A 20,671-nucleotide genomic window follows, 5' to 3' on the forward strand; every position below is an offset into this window, starting at 1 on the left:
AATTTTGGGGGTCTTTTTTTCCTTTTACCTCTTGTGAAAATTTTGGGGCAACACCAGCATGTGAGGGTAAACATTTTTTTTTTTATTTACACTAACAGGCTGGTGAAGACCCCAACTTTTCCTTTTCATAAGGGGTAAAAGGAGAAAAAGCCCCCCAAAATTTGTAAAGCAATTGCTCCTGAGTACGGAAATACCCCATATGTGGCCCTAAACTGTTTCCTTGAAATATGACAGGGCTCCGAAGTGAGAAAGTGCCATGTGCATTTGAGGCCTAAATTAGGGATTTGCATAGGGTTGGAATCAGATGCAAGCGTTACAATTGCCTCCACTACAAAAAATATTCTACACCAGAGATTTCCAAACAGGGTGCCTCCAGCTGTTGCTAAACTCCCAGCATGCCTGGACAGTCAATGGCTGTCAGTCAATACTGGGAGTTGTTGTTTTGCAACAGCTGGAGGCTCCGTTTTGGAAACACTGGCGTACAAGAAGTTTTTCATTTTTATTGGGGGGGACGACGACAGTGTACATGTGTGTATATGTAATGTTTTATCCTTTATCTTGTGTTGTGTAGTGTTTTTAGGGTACATTCACACGGGAGGGGGTTCATGCGAGTTTCCCGCTAGGAGTTTAAGCTGCGGTGGAAAGTTTGCCACAGCTCAAACTTGAAGCAGGAAACTCGCTGTAAACCCGACCGTGTGATACAGTCACATGGGGGGGGGGGGGATGGTGCAAACCTCCAGCTGTTGCAAAACTACAACTCCCAGCATGCACTGACAGACCATGCATGCTGGGAGTTGTAGTTTTGCAACAGCTGGAGGCACACTGGTTGGAAAACCTTCAGTTAGGTTCTGTTACCTAATTCAATATTTTCCAACCAGTGTGCCTCCTGCTGTTGCAAAACTACAACTCCCAGCATGTACTGATCGCTGAAGGGCATGCTGGGAGTTGTAGTTATGCAAATTCCCACGGGCGTACCTGTACGCCCCGGGTCCTTAAGGACTGGGGATGCAGGGTGTACCTGTACACCCTGCGTCCCCAAGTGGTTAAGTTAATTTTTCTGGTAAGAAAGGACTTGGCTGTTAATTGCAATCCAGCTGATGCTCTTCATAACAATCTAGAGTTAAAGGGGTTCTCCGGTGCTTAGACATGTTATCCCCTAGCCTAAGGATAGGGGATAAGATGCCTGATCGCGGGAGTCCCGCCGCTGGGGACCCTCGGGATCTTGCATTCGGCACCCCGTTTGTAATCAGTCCCCGGAGCTTGTTCGCTCCAGGTCTGATTACCGGCGACCACACGGCCGGCGGCGTGTGACGTCACGTCTCCTCCCCCGTGTGACGTCACGTCTCCTCCCCCGTGTGACGTCACGCTCATTGAGGGGCGGAGCTTGACGTCACATGGGGGCGGAGGCATGATGCCACACTCCGCCGGCCATGTGGTCGCCGGTAATCAGACCCGGAGCAAACACGCTCCGGGGACTGATTACAAACAGGGTGCCGCGTGCAAGATCCCGGTCCCCAGCGGCGGGACTCGCACGATCAGACATCTTAACCCCTATCCTTTGGATAGGGGATAAGATGTCTATGCACCGGAGTACCCCTTTAAAGGAAATCTGTTATCTGCATCACTGACACTGACCTATTTGTATAGGCTTGTAGTGCGTGTGACTCTGATGGCATTGGTATTTACCTTTTTGTAGATCTGTGACTTTTTTTGTTGTTGTTATTCTTTCTTTCTTTTCTTATGCAAAGGAAGTAGTTGGGTGCTTGTGGGGCTTTCCTAAGTCCCAAGTGCACCATGACGTGTAGCCTGGATGTTCTTAGTGAACGCCCTTGTCCCCTGTGCTGAGCCTCCTCCTCTGTGAAATCTCTCCTGCGAGCAGAGAAATTCTTCTTCATATAACCTGTGATCGCAGCTGCGCAATTGATGTTGACAGGCGATATTAAAGGAAACCTGTCAGCTTGCTCCCCCCGCACTAACCAGCAGTACTGGCTGGTAGTGCGTGGGACGCTGATCAGTTTGATGCTTACCGTACCCGGTTCCGCCCCGCCGTTCGTCCGCAATCTTCTATTTTTGGTATATGCTTATTAGGTGCTAACTTGCTCCGGCCGGGCTAACTGGCACTCTGACATCAGCGTTTCTGGTTTCAGCGCCGCCCAGCTCATCAATATTCCTCCCACCGCCTCTCTGTAGCACCTAATTAGCATATACCGAAAATAGAAGATTACGGCCGAATGGCAGGGCGGATCTGGGTACGGTAAGCATCAAACTGATAAGTGTCCCCCGCACTACCAGCAAGTACCGCTGCTTAGTACGGGGGGAGCAAGTTGACAGTTTTCCTTTAAGTAAAATCTCTCTGCTCACAGGAGAGATTGCACAGAGGAGGCTCAGCACAGGGGACAAGAGCGTTCACTAAGAACATCCAGGCAAGACGTCATGTAGCACTTGGGGCTTGGGAACGCCCCACATGCACATTCTTTGCATGAGAAGAAAAAGAAGAATGACAGAAGAAAGAAGCTACAGATCAGCAAACGGTATGCACTATTTTCATCAGTGTCACCTGCACTACAAGCCCATACCAATAGGTAAGTTCGGGTAATGCTAATGACAGATTTCCTTTAATGCAAATTGCCACTCTAAAAACTGAAGCAGCAAACTTTACGAAAAAACAAAGTTTGTGTCACAAAGTTTGGTCACAATTTTTACTCTTCCTGTCTAACACCAGCATTTAGGTTCATCCCAATCCCTCTGTTCATTTAACCTGATGATGCACTTTCCTTGCTCTAGTGATGGCATTCCAAACCCATTGCAGCCAATCCTACAAAAAAACAAACAAGCCCTTACACAGTTCTGATAATGGAAAATATTTTTTTATTTTGTAAAAGTAGTAAAGCATAACAAAAAGTACGGTATATAAAATTGGTAAGTAATTTTTATTTTTACTGCACAGTCAGAAAATTCTACTTGTCCCATGTGTTTTAGCAGAACACTGATAATTCTCATCATCTTGTGTATATTACACTATACTTTGCTGTGCTGTACTTGTATTCCTTTATTTCCTGGTGTTTGCTGTTCTTTGAGGTGACTTTAATCTTGGAGTTGTCAGACTAATGCCTCCGGCAACAGAAAATATTTTGATCTTTATATTTCTATCTACAGCTTAGTGTTGCACAATGTGCTTTGGTTCGTGTAAGTTAACTGCTGAGAACTCAGTGAGCTGGTTGCTGTTCTGGTCTATTTCTATATAGAAATGCAAAGAATTTTATTTCCCAATATTCTTATGTATTTTTGAGCACTTGGCTCAGCAGTGCATACACGGAGCATACTTGTTTGTTAGGGACTAAGATTAGTGTTAAATTGATTGTCCAGATTTTAAAATTGAATAGGCTATCATTGTTCTTGTTTGAATGGGACAATACTGCAACAGATTGCCCTTCCACTACTTATAAATAATATGGTAAAATATCCAAAAGATAAGCTATCAATTTTTCTGGATAGTGCCTTTAATGCCAGCATGATGATATTCTGTATCATGTGCAGTGGCAAATATATATATAAAGCATTATCTCCTTAAGGGTTCACATGCAGATTTGAAGCTTTGTGCAGTCATTGAGTTTACATTGAAATCTGCAGCAGAAAATCCTGTGCACCAAATCCTGCGCATCAAATCTGCGTACTTGTGAATGTACCCAAGGTTATCCAGGATTAGAAAAACAGAGCTGATTTGTTCTAAAACGCCATCACACCGGTCCTAAGGCTGTGTGTGGTATTGCAGCTCAGTTTCATTTAAGTGAATGAAGCCAAGTTGTAATACCCCACATAGCCTAAGGACAGGTACAGTGCTGTTTTAGAAGAAATTAGCTCTGTTTTTCTATTATGAATAACCCCATTAAATGGATAGAAAAATTACTGTACCAAATGTAAGACATGAAGCTGGGGGCTGTAATTCCAGAATTGTTTGTTGGCATAAACATATACTGTATACTTAAAAGGGGTTATCTGGGGACCTCAGAAAAAAAAAAAAGTATTCCACATGGTACTTACATAGTCCACCTGGCTTGTTTTAGGCACCGATAACTTGCTCACTGATGCGCAATCTTCCTCCATCCTCTTCTGACTGCCAGGTCGCTCCTATTGGCTGACGTATCCTTGCTCCTGTGATGGCCCCGGGCTTGATCCTGTGGCATCACTGCGCCTTTTCGTGATAAGCCAGGCCCCCTAGCAACTCCAATGGATCCTAGCAAGGAGTAAAGTCATGTAGTTTTCATCTCGGGAGGGTGGGGGCCACACAGTGAGGGAGTTCATTGGGGACTGAGAGGACAAGAGACATGAGGATTTTCACCACTACCTGGAAGTAAGACGCTGTGGGAAGTGGTTAAGCGGGCCATAACACTAAATTAAATGCCTATTAATATTTGATGCAACCTGGCAAGAGGGGAAAAAGTAAACATAATTTTATAAAACCGGATAACACCTTTTGAGTGTTCATTCACCCCCCAAATTTGCAGCGGATTTCAAGTTGTAGAATCTGCAGTTGCGGATTTTAAGTTATATTTTACAAGGCATTCTTATGTATTTTTGATTGTTTGTGTGTGTTTTGTTTAATTAATGATATTTGTTGTTTGGTGTTTAAGAAACCATGTGCTCAATCTGTTTTGCTATACAATCTATCACACTTAGTATTTAGATCATTATTCAGAAGTCCTTTTGGTCAGTATTTTTATCAAAACAAGGAGTGGAAACAATACAAGGAAAAAATATAATGTAAAAAGTTACACCTTTTTCTGTTTTAGACTTACTCCTGTTTATACTGGCCAAAATTTGTTACTTCGAATATACTGCGCTGTCACCATTGACGGCTATGCAGTGCTCGTAGACTTCTTCACAAAGAATGAACATGTTCTTTCTTTGCGCTGAACAAGTTCAGCGGTGGAATTATCGCAGTGTTAACGGGTCTCGGGGAAGACCCGTTTACCCTGATGGTAATGTTCACCGCAGGAATTCCGCAGTGTGAACATACACTTACATAGGAAAAGGTGCTGCTGACTAATAGTGATTTTTGCGGCTTCATGAACATTGTGACAAGCCAACGGATGAGCCGATGCTGGGTTGTGCATGGTACAATAATTAAGAACAACCGTTTCTACAAACATTATTTTTGACTAATAAACACACCTTGTAAAAGGGTCTTTAAAATATGGCAAATTCTGTTGAAATGAACAAATGGTCAAAAAAAATAAAAGAAGCGATCTGATTTGTTGCTATGGGCAATTGGTCAACTTTTTCTCTGCACAGGATTTGATAAATCTCCCCATAAGTCCTTTCAGCTCACACACAGATCTGGCAGATTTTATGCATTTTTATGTCTGCAATTTTTTGCAGGTTTTCTGTAAAAACCAGCCTTTTTTTAACCTTATTTGTGCACCTATGGACGATTTTTCAAATAAAGGAACATAATATTTTTATATATATATATATATATATATATATATATATATATATTTTTTTTTTTTTTTTACCAGATGCAGTCGACAGCCCATGTGTTTTTACCCTTATGTTTTTATATATTTTTTTTTAACTATAAGTGCTCACATCGTTGTGTAATCCACAATGATTGTGATGGCTGCCATGTTAGGATTAGCCCCAATCTTTTATAAGGCTAGAATTCCACTGAGGTTTTTGCCCTGCGTTTTTAAGGCTTAAAAACGCCAGAAAAACTGCCACTGTTTTTCCCTGCGTTTTGGTGTTTTTTCTGGTGTTTTTACCTTTGTGTGGAATTTGCCTTTTTTTGCCCCTTTGGCGTTTTTTTTTTTCCAAATTTGTTGGGTACCAAAAAATTTTTTATAAATAAAAGGATGCAGTGGGGATGGAAAAATTTATTTAACAAAATTTTTATAACAAAATTTTTGTTAATTTTTAATAAAGTGTGTGTGTGGCTTTTTTTTTCGCTACTTTTTTTAAATTTTTCAGGTAGTACTACTACTCCCAGCATGGATGAGACTTTTCCATAATGGAAGTAGTAGTACCTGTACTAATAGACAGATCGCCTGTCAGTCAGTCCTGACACCCGATGCGATCGTCCATAATATAGCAGAGATGCGGAGCTGCTCTATACAGCGCTCACATCTATGCACAATACTCCGGACAGTGATGTGAATAGTAACATCACTCATTGATATTTTCCGCACAGAATGGGGATTGGCCGGATGGTTGCAGCCAATCACAGCTCTCAGAGGGAAATATGATTGAGTGATGTTCTATTAACATCACTGAGATTTATCCCCCAGCCCCTGCAGTCTATACATCCCCAACCTGTGCACTTTGTCGTCCTCCTGTTCCGTTCAGTGAACACAGGCAGAGCAGGGGGAGGGGAGATGAGGAGACAAGTACATCCTCTCTCCCCTGCTCTGTCTTCTTTCTCCCATGCAGACCTGCATCCCCTAAAGGCAGAGCCTTCGCTCTGCCCTCCCCCCAGCTCTAAATTCGGAGAGCTGAGGGGAGGAGCTGAGGCAAGTCTGCATGGGGCTCAAATTTCCATCTCACCGGCCGGAGTATAGTGCTGAGATGCGGAGCGCAGGAGAAACCGCTCCGCATCTCTGCAATAGAAAGTACGATCACAGTGGGGGTCAGGAGTGATACCCACTGTGATCTGTCCTTTAATTGCAGGTACTACTACTCCCAACATAGAGCACACTCTGCTCCATGCTGGAAGTTGTAGTAACTACATTAATAGAAAGATCACAGCGAGTGTCACTCCTGACACCCGCTCCGATCCTCCTGTATAATGTATAGATGTGGGTGGCCGCTCTTCTATGGTCCCCTGCACTGACTTATATATACACCTATTAATATTTCCCACAGAGAGTTGTAATTGACTAGAACCATCTGGCCAATCACAGCTCTCTGCGGGAAATATGAATAGGTGTATATACAGTATACGTCAGTGCAGGGGACCTTAGAAGAGCGGCCGACGCATCTATACATTATACAGGAGGATCACAACGGGCGATCTGTCAATTAGTACAGGTACTACTACTCCCATCATGGAACAGTGTGTTCCATGCTGGGAGTAGTAGTACTACCTAAAAAATTAAAATAAATAAAAAAATAAAAAGACAAAAACACACACACTCTACATTTTTATTATTGTCGGCTACATTTTTATTGCCCTGCCCGCCCACATAAATTGATCCCTGTTTAAAAATTAATAAAAATGTTGTTATAAAAAAGATACATATCGTTAAATACAATTTTTTCCATCACTACTGTATCTTTTTATTATAATTTTTTTTATGGTAAACTATGAAATTTTAATAAAGGTATCTCCATCACTTTTTTTGATCGCTAAACTCCAAAAAAGAATAAAAAACAACGGCAAAAACGCCAAAGTTAAAACCAACATGGCGTTTTTCTTGGCGTTTTTGCTCTCCCATAGACTTCTATGGGGGAAAAATGCCATGATTTCTGTTCAAAAAAACGCCAAACCAGGTTTTGTTGGGTGTTTTTAAAAACCCGCCTCTGGGCCCAAAATTGCTGAAAAACGCCAAAAGGATAAAAAAAAAAAAAAAAACACTAAAAAACGCCAAGTGGATCTGGACTTGCAGCTAACATCTGGACGCTGCGTTTTTTCGCTGAAAAAACGCTGTGCGGGAAAATTGGCGTTTTTGCAAAAAAAATAAAATAAGTGGAATTCTAGCCTTATGAAAGGTAATGGCACATACATATAGTTCTACCACAAATTGCTGCTCTTGCAGTGCCACACAGCAAATACAGGTGAGATACCTAAAAGCCATAGGGGAGTTTATCAAAACCTGTGTAGAGAAAGAGTTGTGCAGTTGCCCATAGCAACCAATCAGATGGCTTCTTTTATTTTTCAGAGGCCTTTTTAAAAATGAAAGTGATCTGATTGGTTGCTATGGGTAATTGCTCCACTCTTTGTCTACACAGGTTTTGTTAACCCCCCCCCCCCCATGTTCTTAAAGTTAAAATTATTTTTTTTATAAATCTTTATTGTTTAATAAAAGGGTCACCACTCATTACATTACCCATTACACCCTTGGCTGTTACTAGTTTGTGTAGATGGCCATACTCGCACATAGCATAATATTGTAGGGTTTTTATTAGTGCTGGGTGGTATACCGATTCATGCCGAATACCGAAATTTTTGTGCTGCACGATATGAATTTTTCCCATACCGCAATACCGGTTGGGCCCCTTTCCCTCGGGAATGAATGAATTATCAACCCAGCGCTGCGCTGCGGCTGGCTTCTTACTTGACAGTGGGCTCAGCCTATCACCGGCCATAGCGGAACATCGCTGCGGCCGGTGATAAGCTGACGGCTCTCCGACGTTCCCGTCCCAAGGAAGCGCGTGATGCCGACGTAGGAAGGTGCGTTAAAGTTTATCTTTTGCAGCCCGGGCATAGGGATACAGCGTACAGTATAGAGTATCAGCGCCGGCGGTCAGCAACAACAAACAGGAGAGCGAGGAGGGCAGATTTGGGGGGGAGGGGAGAATACCGTTATATACTGTGGAACTGCCATAAGTTACAAAATACAAATAGAATGTATTACAAATATCTCCAGATATAAGTAGCATTGTTTTTAGTATATTGCCAAATCTATCTATACAGTATATCTTTCTATCTATCTAGAAAAACAATAGTGCAGCACTCAAAAATGCAAAATAAATAGTGGATTTATTTGTCTCACTGCATGGCTGCTATGCTTAGAGACAAATAATTTCACTGTTTTTTTTTTTTTTTTTTTTGCATTTTTGAGTGCTGCACTATTGTTTTCCTATTAGGTTAAGACTTTGGTTGAGTGTGGAGTGCTGGCACCTAACATTGAATTGAAGTAGTGCTGCAAATATTTTTAGTTTTTATCTATCTATCTATCTACTATTACTTTTTATAACCTAATTTTAGCTTTTGAATATTCATTCATGATATTAATGACAACATTGAGCATGACTTGTAATCCAGCTTTGTGGTTGCTGCAGGAACACTCTTTAAAGGTTGCAGAACATGAAGTGTGAACACAGAAATAAAATGGCTGTAGCTAATCTCTATTATGTCAGCTCAGTGATGAGAATAAAGGAATCATTGTGAGCTAATCTATAGGTAATTGCTTGAATCTGCCATGGAAGATTAGTTTGCACAGCGGATACTCACTGAGATTTGTCAAGCTGTCAAAAGCAACGCTTATTGTAAAGAAGTTAATTGTATATGAGATAATACAATAAGCCCCATCTTTGCCTCATGCCATTGCACCCAAAAGCGCACAAATCCCAGAGTAAACAAGGCTGATTGTAGATGTCTGGAAAGTTTGTCAGTCGCCTGTTTCCTACCCTTCTAGTTAAACAAAGACCCTCTAGCACAACATTGTGTGATACTACACAGTAGTGGCTGCTCCTTTCCAGCCATGACCTCCTTCTTGCTTTCTTTTTAAGGCATGATTTACACATATTTGTCCATACAGACCAAACAAAACTGTCTAAACAAAAAAAAAAATTAAAACATGATTTTACTGTCTAGTCATTGAGTTATTTCAAGGTATCTTGTTCATTATGTTTTATTACCCCTTAAATGGCCACTGTCATTAGGAAAGACTTTGACATGTCCTAGGGACATGTCAAAAGTTTTGATCAGCTGGGGTCTGAATCTTCAAACCTCTGACGATCAGAAGAATGGCTGAGCGCAAACTTCTCTCAGCCCTGTGTCACATGATCGAAACAAACTCTGCGTTTAACTCTGAGTGTCTCGATCACTTGACATAGGCAGGGAGAGGGGCATGCAGCAGCGCAGTCTTCTCATGGTCCATTCTTCTGATCTGGTGGAGGTCTGAACACACAGACTCCTGTCGATCAAAACTTTTGACATGTCAAAAGTTTTTCCTCATGACAGGTACATTTTCAGGATCAGCCTCTTTGGGGCTTAGAGCACTAAGCAATAAAAAATAAATAAATAAATAACTGAATGCATTTGAAGAGCCACAGCCTTTTTTTCCCCGTTTTTACAAAGCTGTATGATGGCTCATTTTTTCTAGGGCAAGTTGTATTTTGTTACGTATAACCAAATACTACTTTCCCCACAGGATAGGGGATAAGTAGCTGATCGTGGGGGGTTCAACCACTGGGACCTGTGCGATGTCCTGTAGGGTCCCAGCTGTCTGTGAGGAGTACGTGCTACAGACGGCATGCACTTCATTAATTTCTATGGGAGCGCAGGAGATGCCTAAGTTCAGCACTTGGGTCTCTCCAGCGCACCTATAGAGAATGAATGGAGGGTGTTCTACATATGGCACACAATCCATTCACTCTCTGTACGACCACTGGAGTGAGCTGGGGCCATTCAGGAGGTCGTGGGGATTGGGGATAAGTTGCTTTTCAACAGACCACCCTTTCTCAGGTTATACATCTTGATGAGTGTGTGCAGTGTGCTTCTCCAGATTTCAAACTTGTATTCTTAAAAGTCTGCTTTCTTTTCCATAAACCATAAGTGTATTGGTGAGATGCAGGCTTCAGCACTCATTGACGCATACCTTATTTTTCTTTAAAACAGTTTTCTTGAGAACTTTTACCTCATCCATTCCTAAGGTGTCACCAGAGTGAATTATGGTTTTTTCCTGATCCCTCTACTGAAGCAGAAGAAACTTCACACTCATGATGTAGGCAGAGCCCTAAACACCTATGTGGACTGCACCAAAGAGATAATCAGTCAAAGAGATAATCAGTCTCTTTACTTCTCAGAGAAGAACAAGGTCTTAAAGAAGGGTCTACCTTTCTGGAAAAGAAACTGGCTGGATAGCAGACAATCCGTACAACCAGCCTTCACTAGAGTGTTACTACAGTTCTTGGTGTTAAACCATTGAAGCAGCAACATTTTCTGAAGCAGATCTGCAGCAGAAAATATGCAAGTGTGGACGTACCCTAAGGAGTTAAAATCGTACATAGGACTAGTGTGCATTCACCTACCAAAACACTTAACATTTTATGGATGAAATTAAAATACATGGAAAGGTATCCCAGAAGTAAATGACTTGTTTATGTAAGCCTATGTCTAGACGGTGTAAAATAATTAATATATTATATATTTTTTAATGATTTAGTGACTGTATTTATAAATTTAATTACAGTAACATTACAGAACATACATTTCTTAAAGCTAAAGCAGTCATCTGTCTATTCAGTCTATTTATACATTATAAGGGATGTTTTTATACCCTACCTCCGGATGTGTTATGTAAACTTATGACAAGGGTAAGGGAAGAAAATATTAAATTCCATCCTTATCTGAAGATCTTAGAGAACACTGAACTTTAGTTTGTACTATAGTGCATTTCAAGGTATGGTTAAATTTTCAGGTAAAATTCCTAAACTGTTTTCTTACATCCTACAGATGTGTTTTGGCATGAATGTTGTATTATTTTATATAATTATCAATAATTATCTTGCAGCCTTCATGTGCCCTTTGCTATACTGGATATGATTTGTAGTGTATACTTTGTCTTGGGAGCAAAGTGTAACATTTATAAAGCAAATGTGCAACTGAATCTATTCATAATATATGGAATTATATACCGTACTAATGCATAGTGTATTGCTAACAGCAAAACTTCAAATAGAATAGGTTGTGCCAAAACAGTTTTAATTCTGATAATGTTGTGATTTGTAATATATATATATATATATATATATATATATATATATATATATATATATACATACATACATACAGACAGTATGTAGCTTATTATAATGTGTAAATACAAAAGGGTTTTTTCGATTTCAGGATTAATTTCCCTAGGGGCAGGGAATGGGTTAAAAAATAATAATAGAAAAAAATTCCTTGCCCCCTTTTGCTCCTGTTTCAGCACTGCCAACATTTCAGAGACCCTGGCACTTGCTGTTGCTCATAACTGCTAAGACCAGAGATGGGCTGCAGTGGTCCTGCACAGAGTGTATGGGACATCATTGGGGGAACCTCCACTGTGGATTCCAAAGTGGCGATGAACTGGGAGAGAATAGAGGGATGAGCATGCGTTTTTCTTCTAAACTCCTCCCGGAGAAAAGTATTTCTAAAAGCAGAAAATCCCTTTAAGGTCATGTGTAACCTATGTAAATAATTGCTCCACTTTTCTCTCTAAGAGGTGTCCAAACCCCAAAGCTCTCATTGATTTCATTAGGAGTCCTAGTGCACAAACATTCAGAAAAGAAGTGACATGTTTCCCTTCTCTTACTGAAAATCAATGCATCAAAAAAGATGATTATTAACTGTGTGAACATGCACTAAGGATTCATTTACACCATGTTTAGGTACTACATTAGACATAGCGTATTTAAAGGTGATATATTATTCTGTGGCAGAAATCAGAGGCAGAGTGGTTGCAGATGCATTTAAGGATTAGCAATTTTGTTATTAAGTGGCTCTAATCCTTGTTATTTCTGCCAAAAATAAGTGACATGCCACTTGTCTCTGCAACAAATTAGATTTTTCGCAATAGTGGCAATAATCTGCCTCTTATATTTTCTATAGCATATTATTATGGTTGTGGAAACCCCATTTTACATGCATGGGATACAAATTGTCTTTGGATTATGGTAGTGCTGGGCGGTATACCGGTTCATACCGAATACCGAAATTTTTGTGCTGCACGATATTCATTTTTCCCATACCGCAATACCATTAGGGCCCCTCCCCTCGGGAATGAATGAATTATCAACCCAGCGCTGCGCTGTGCCCATCTGGGTAAATACTCACATATCACCCGCAAGCGCTGCCCTCCTCTTCCTCCTGTATGTTGCGGGCCGCCGGCACTAGAACTCTGTACTGTTTGCTGTATCCCTATGCCCGGGCTGCAAAAGATAAACAAAATAAACTTTAACTCACCTTCCCCCGTCGGTCCGGACCAGCTTCCTGGGGAACAGGAACGTCGGAAAGCCGTCAGCCTATCACCGGCCGCAGCGATGTTCCGCCTCGGCCGGTGATAGGCTGAGCCTACTGTCATGTAAGAAGCCGGCCAGGAAGAGTGTGAGGCCGACATAGGAAGGTGCGTTAAAGTTTATTTTGTTTATCTTTTGCAGCCCGGGCATAGGGATACAGCGTACAGTACAGAGTTCCAGCGCCGGCGGCCCGCAACAAACAGGAGGACGAGGAGGGCAGCGCTTGCGGGTGATATGTGAGTATTTACCCCGATGAGGAGAGTGCAGCGCTGGGCTGATAATTACTTTGGGGGGGGGGGGTTGAGAAGCAGAACAGCGATCGCGGTCACATGATTTGGGGGGGGGGGGCGGGGGGGGGGCAAATGCCGTTATATACCGTGGAACCGCCATAAGTTACAAAAATACCGTGATACACATATTTGGTCATACCGGCCAGCTCTAGATTATGGGCTAAAATCTACACAAAGTAATTGATTGATGCGAAACAGATGTCTCATCTCCACGCTCCCCACTATGCTGTTATCTGTATTATTCTGCTCATATTCTTTACTCCTAAATGATACATGTCTGAGCACCGAATACGTTAAACATCAGTTTTCATGCCTTGTGATCCACTGGGAATGCTTCAATATTTAATGTGGTTGCACTTCTAACATTGCTGTGCCTGGTGATTTTTGTACGAGTTAGGTAAAACCAAATATGTTTTATTTTTATTTTTTTTCGTGTGTACACTTTTTAATTTGTTAAATGGGAAAATGGACGATTTAACATTTTGTTAAATATGGAGTTAATTAATATAGGGGTTAACATTATTGTGTTTAGTTTTTTTTCCATCACTTTATTAGTCCCAGATAAGCCCTTCGGCTGCCGCAATAGTCCTATGGCCATGAAATCCAAGCCATTGCACCAACAAAACCTCTAACTTGCATTTAAATGCTGCTATCAACTTTTAACCTGTTCAGGACCCAGGGCGTAATTTTACGCCCCGGCGCCCTGGTACTTAAGGACCCAGGGCGTAAACTTACGCCCTGGCGGTTTCCGGTCCCTGCCGCGCGCCGGGCAGAGATCGGAAGTGGATGCCTGCTGAAATGCTTCAGCAGGCATCCAGGGCAAACGCCGAGGGGGGCCCCCCAAAATTTGTAATGCAATTTCTCCCGACTACGGAGATACCCCATATGTGGGCGAAAAGTGCTTTGGGGGCGCACAACAAGGCCCAGAAGGGAGAGTGCACCATGTACATTTGAGGTGATTTGCACAGGGGTGGCTGATTGTTACAGCGGTTTTGACAAACACAAAAAAAAAAAAAAAAAAACACGTGACCCCATTTCGGAAACTACACCCCTCACGGAATGTAATGAGTGAGAATTTACACCCCACTGGTGTCTGACAGAGCTTTTGACCAGTGGGCTGTGCAAATAAAACATTTTGTACAGCCCACTGTTTCAAAGATCTGACAGACACCAGTGGGTTGTAAATGCTCACTGTACCCCTTGTTACGTTCCTCAAGGGGTCTAGTTTCCAAAATGGTATGCCATGTCCCCCACATGGCATATTTAGCTGTCCTGGCACCATAGGGGCTTCCTAAATGCGACATGCCCCCGAGCAAAATTTGCTCTCAAAAAGCCAAATATGACTCCTTCTCTTCTGAGCATTGTAGTTCGCCCGTAGTGCACTTCAGGTCAACTTATGGGGTACCTCCATACTCAGAAGAGATGGGTTTACACATTTTGGGGGGTATTTTCTGCTATTAACCCTTGCAAAAATTTGAAATTTGGGGGGAAACACACATTTTTGTGAAAAAAATTATATATTTTTTTACATATGCAAAAGTCATGAAACACCTGTGGGGTATTAAGGCTCACTTTATTCCTTGTTACGTTCCTCAAGGGGTCTAGTTTCCAAAATGGTATGCCATGTGGGGGGGTTTTGCTGTTCTGGCACCATAGGGGCTTCCTAAATGCAACATGCCCCCCAAAAACCATTTCAGAAAAACGTACTCTCCAAAATCCCCTTGTCGCTCCTTCGCTTCTGAGCGCTCTACTGCGCCCGCCGAACACTTTACATAGACATATGAGGTATGCGCTTACTCGAGAGAAATTGGGCTACAAAAATAACAATCCATTTTCTCCTTTTACCCCTTGTAAAAATTCAAAAATTTGGTCTACAAGAACATGCGAGTGTAAAAAATGAAGATTGTGAATTTTCTCCTTCACTTTGCTGCTATTCCTGTGAAACACCTAAAGGGTTAAAATGCTGACTGAATGTAATTTTGAATACTTTGGGTGGTGCAGTTTTTATAATAGGGTCATTTGTGGGGTATTTCTAAGATGAAGACCCTTCAAATCCACTGCAAACCTGAACTGGTCCCTGAAAAATTGTGATTTTGGAAATTTTGCGGAAAATTGCTGCTGAACTTTGAAGCCCTCTGATGTCTTCCAAAAGTAAAAACACGTCAATTTTATGATGCAAACATAAAGTAGACATATTGTATATGTGAATAAAAAAAATTATTATTTGGAATATCCATTTTCCTTACAAGCAGAGAGCTTCAAAGTTAGAAAAATGCAAAATTTACAAATTTTGGGATTTTTCACCAAGAAAGGATGCAAGTTACCATACAATTTTACCACTATGTTGAAGTAGAATATGTCACGAAAAAACAGTCTCGGAATCAGAATGATAACTAAAAGCATTCCAGAGTTATTAATGTTTAAAGTGACAGTGGTCAGATGTGCAAAAAATGGCCGGGTCCTAAGGTGTAAAATGGCTGGGTCCTTAAGGGGTTAAAGTCTCATTGGCCACATGTCGGCTATTAGCTGCCTTCACATCTACTAAAATCAGCTGGGGGTTGCGGTGTATACAACGGGCTTGAGTCAGGAACTTCTCTATATATCCTTAGTGCCACCATGACGGATTAGAACTGTCATGTATTGCCAAGCGGTTAATGTCCCGTCACTTAATGATAGAGGGCGTACATGTACGCCTTCCGCATTTCCGATCACCGCAGCTCACCCGGCGATGATCGGAATGGGATGCCTGCTGAAATCATTCAGCAGGCATCCTGTGCCAATGCCCAGGGGGAGTCCTGAGACCCCCCATGTCGGCGATCGCCGGTGAATTCACACCGGTGATTTGCGGTGATTCCTGGTCATACGGGTCTCCGGAGACCCGGAAAATAAGGGGGATCGGGGTTCAAGACACCCACGATCCCCCTGAAGGGATAGGAGTGAGGTGGCAGGGGTGCCACCCCTCCTATCCCTGCTATTGGTCGTTCAGAAGCGACTACCAATAGCAGATCGGGGGCGGGGGGGGTTAACGTTCGGTTCCCCCATTCTGCCCACCCACATTAGGCTGGCCAGAACGGGGAAACCGACAGGGACCGGCACCGAAGTCCACTTACCCATCGTCGTCGTCGTCGGGCTGCGATCGGCGGCGGCAGCGGGCGACGATGCGGCTCCCTGAATCCTACGGAAGCCGGTGAGTTGCCTAGCAACATCTGGAGGGCTACAATATGAGACCACTATATAGTGGTCTCTAAACTGTAGCCCTCCAGATATTGCAAAACTAAAACTCCCAGCATGCCCAGACAGCTGTTTGTTGTTTGGGCATGCTGGGATTTGTAGTTTTGCAACATCTGGAGGGCCACAGTTTGGAGAAAATTTGTCTGGAATTGAAGGCCATGTGTGTTTACAAAGCCCCCATAGTGCCAGAACAATGGACCCCCCCCACATGTGACCACATTTTGGAAGCGACACCCCTCACGGAATGTAATAAGGGGTAGGGGTACAGTGAGCATTTACACCCCACAGCTGTCTGACAGATTTTTGGAACAGTGGTCCGTGAAAATGAAAAATGTAATTGTCAGTGGTGTGTAAATGCTCACTGCACACCCTTATTAAATTCTGTGAGGGGTGAAGTTTCCAAAATGGGGTCACATGTGGGGGGTCCACTGTTCTGGCACCACGGTGGGCTTTGTAAACTCACATGGCCCCTGACTTTCATTCCAAGCAAATTCTCTCTCCAAAAGCTCAATGGCGCTCTTCCCCTTCTGAGCATTGTAGTGCACCAGCAGAGCACTTGATGTCCACACATGGGGTATTTCCATACTCAGGAGAAATGGGGTTGCAAATTTTGTGGGTCATTTTCTCCTACTACCCCTTGTAAAAATGTAAAATTTGGGGGAAAAACTGCACTTAAGTGAAAATTTTTTTTTTTTCATTTACACATCCGACTTTAACAAAAAGCTGTCAAACACCTCTGGGGTGTTAAGGCTCACTTTACACCTTGTTACATTCCTTGAGGGGTGTAGTTTCCAAAATAGTAGGCCATGTGTTTTTGTTTAATTAATTTTTTTGCTGTTCTGGCACCATAGGGGCTTCCTAAATGCGACATGCCCCCCAAAAACCATTTCAGCCAAATTTTGCTTTCCACATCCAAATGTGACTTTTCTTTTCTGGGCATTGTAGTTCATCTGCAGATCATTTTATATCCTAACATGGGGTATTTCCATACTCAGAAGAGATGGAATTACAACTTTTGGGGGGCATTTTCTCCCATTACCCTTTGTAAAAATGGTAAATTTTGGGGAAAAAACTGCACTTTAGTGACATTTTTTTTTCCATTTACACATCAGACTTTAACGAAAAGTCGTCAAACACCTGTGGGGTGTTAAGGCTCACTGTACCCCTTGTTACGTGCCTTGAGGGGTGTAGTTTCCAAAATAGTATGCCTTGTGTTTTTTTTTTTTTTGCTATTCTGGCACCATAGGGGCTTCCTAAATGTGATATGCTCCTCAAAAACCATTTCAGAAAAACTCACTTTCCAAAATCCAAAATTGGGTTACAAATTTTGGGGGCCTTTTTCTCCTATTACCCCTCAACATGCCGCTGTCATTTGCACCTTAACGACGCTCTGCTTAAAAATCCTTCTTCCCAGGACTCGATCCGAGATAACATTAACAATTATTTTGCTGAGAATGAGGGTTCTGTGTCCTCCTTGGCGGTCTTGTGGGAAGCCCATAAAATGGTAATTCGTGGACACTGCATTGCCTTAGGCTCTAGGCTGAAACGTTCTGCTGTGGCTTGCTCCCGGGAACTCAAGGTCTTGATGCAGCGCCTGGAGGCCCTCCTCCTATCATCTCCCTCCCTGTCGGTGTTGAGGCATCTAGTAGTGGCTCGATCCCAATTAAGTGGCTCGATCCCAATTAAGTGACTTAGCCCTTCACAAGGTGGAACGCTAACTGCTTTATGCTAAGCAGCATTTAAATGAGAAGGGCAATAAGGCCCATTCTATGCTTGCCAGACGCCTCCGGGATTGTGCTGCTGCTCAGGCTCCCTCGGTGTTGCGGGACCAGTCTGGTGTTCTCCAATACCACCCAGACTCTATCTCTAACGTCCTTTTTGATTATTTCTCTACTCTCTCCCCTCTCAACTACCCTCAGACCCTAGGCTGTATTAGATTCTTTCCTTTCTATCTAAATGTAGTCTTTCAGCCCTCTCGGCTTCAGACAGGGAAGTTCTAAATGCCCCGATCTCCCTTGAGGAGCTTACGGAGGTCCTGAAGGGTCCCTGGGCCCTGATGGCTTCACCTACTTATATTACAAAACTTACTCCTCTGTTCTTCTTCCTCGACTGGTTTCTCTATTTAACTCCTTTTTGGGGGGTGGGGGTATTCCGCAATCTTTCCTTCACTCCTTGATCACCCTGATCCATAAGCTGTGTAAAGATCCTCATGACTGCTCTAGTTATCGACCTATTGCCCTCCTTAATTCTGATCTTAAATTGTTTTCTAAAGTCTTGGCGAATCGTCTTTGTCACTTTTTAAATCCCCTTATTCATAAGGATCAAGTGGGCTTTATCCCTGGCTGTCAGGGAGGTGACAACACAAGGCAAGTTGTGGATCTGATTGATGTGGTCAATAGTAGGTCGGAGCAGCCTCTAGTTCTAAGCTTGGATGCTGAAAAAAAGGCCTTTGATAGGCTGGGTTGGCCGTTCATGTGTGCTACTCTACCAAAATGTGGTATTTTTTTTACTGCTTTACAAGGTCTTTATTCTTCCCCCACTGCTTCTCTTAAACGTCCCTACACTACTCCCTCCCCTTTCACCCTGAGTAATGGTACTAGACAGGCTGCCCGTTGTCCCCCCTGGTCTTTGCCTTATGCATTGAACCTCTTGCAGCCTTGACCGGGGCGACCCAGATATCTCTGGGGTTTCGCTTCATGGCAGGGACTTTAAACTCTGTCTTTTTGCTGATGACATTTTACTCACCCTTACTTGCCCTCTCTATACAAACTTCTACATGACTTTGGTCTTGTTTCTTGATACAAAGTTAATCTTTCTAAATTTGAAGTTCTACCTCTTAATTTTTCTCCTTCTTTAACCTCCCTACTACAAGCTAAGTACTCATTCCGCTGGCCTCCTTCTGCCCTCACCTATCTTGGTGTGTCGCTCTCCTCTCATTATTCCACTTTTTATCCTACTCTTTTTCGGGAGCTACATGACCTCATGGACCACTGGATATCCTTTTTTGGTCGTATTGTGGCGGTCAAAGTGACCATACTCCCTAAATTGCTGTATTTCTTTGAGATGCTACCGGTGCGGGTCCCTCTTGCGGTTTTGCACTCTTTTCAATCGGCCATTTTGGAGGATGACCTCCTAGCTAGGATACGGGAGATTCGCTCTCTTGAATATCTCACTGCATCTTTACACAACACAATTCTGGCATTTCTGTCAGTCTGGGACCCCTGGGACCAATATACTGATATACAGCCTCCATTAGCCTCTTCCTCTCCTCCTCTCTTTGTCTTCTTTTCTTGTTTCTTTCCTCCCATTTACTGTTTTTACCACCTAGCCTCCTGTACTTGTCGTTTTTCAGTCCTTTATTTCCCCCCCTCCTTCCCTTCACTCCCCTCCCCCCTCCCATCCTTATTGATTGTATATATACCTATTTTGATCTCCGATGCTGGTGCCTTATTATAACTTATGTTTTTGTTAGATCATTCGGGATTGCTATCCCTTGCAGTCATTTGAATTTGTTCTTTCTCTGTTCTCGTAAAACTATAATAAAAATTTACAGTTTAAAAAAAAATATATATTCAAAAACTTGGTTTACAAGAAAGTTTAAAAAATTTAGATTTTGAATTTTCTCCTTCACTTTGCTGCTTTTCCTGTGAAACACCTAGAGGGTTAACAAACTTTCTGAATGTCATTTTGAATACTTTGAGGGGTACAGTTTTTATAATGGGGTCATTTGTAGGGTATTTCTAATATGAAGGCCCTTCAAATCCACTTCAAATCTGAACTGGTCCCTGAAAAATTCTGATTTTGAAATTTTTTCGAAAAATGTGAAAATTGCTGCTGAACTTTGAAGCCCTTTGATGTCTTCCAAAAGTAAGAACATGTCAACTTTATGATGCAAACATAAAGTAGACATATTGTATATGTGAATCAATATATAATTTATTTGGTATGTCTATTTTGCTTACAAGCAGAGAGCTTCAAAGTTCGAAAAATGCGAAATTTTCAAATTTTTCATAAAATTTGGGAATTTTTCACCAAGAAATGAAGCAAGTATCGCCGAAAATTTACAACTAACATAAAGTAGAATATGTCATGAAAAAACATTCTCTGGATCAAATTTATAAGTAAAAGCATCCCAGAGTCATTAATGCTTAAAGTGATAGATGTCAGATTTGAAAAAAATACTCCTGTTCTTAAGGCCATAATGGGTTCCG

At 42.2% G+C, this 20,671-nt stretch overlaps 1 protein-coding gene and 1 long non-coding RNA gene across 2 annotated transcripts in view; one reads left to right on the plus strand and one right to left on the minus strand.

Annotated features, from left to right (window-relative positions):
- SLC16A10 (solute carrier family 16 member 10) overlaps positions 1–20,671 on the plus strand; it is a 144,865-nt gene that overhangs the window by 29,567 nt on the left and 94,627 nt on the right. The gene's annotated exons all lie outside the window — the stretch shown is intronic.
- LOC130362212 (uncharacterized) overlaps positions 1–20,671 on the minus strand; it is a 36,366-nt gene that overhangs the window by 8,397 nt on the left and 7,298 nt on the right. The window contains exon 2 of the long non-coding RNA XR_008891322.1: positions 4,042–4,234. This is a non-coding gene — a long non-coding RNA (uncharacterized LOC130362212). The remainder of the gene's footprint in view (positions 1–4,041; positions 4,235–20,671) is intronic.

Source organism: Hyla sarda, chromosome 3 (genome assembly GCF_029499605.1).
Source record: "Hyla sarda isolate aHylSar1 chromosome 3, aHylSar1.hap1, whole genome shotgun sequence".
Taxonomy (NCBI): domain Eukaryota; kingdom Metazoa; phylum Chordata; class Amphibia; order Anura; family Hylidae; genus Hyla; species Hyla sarda.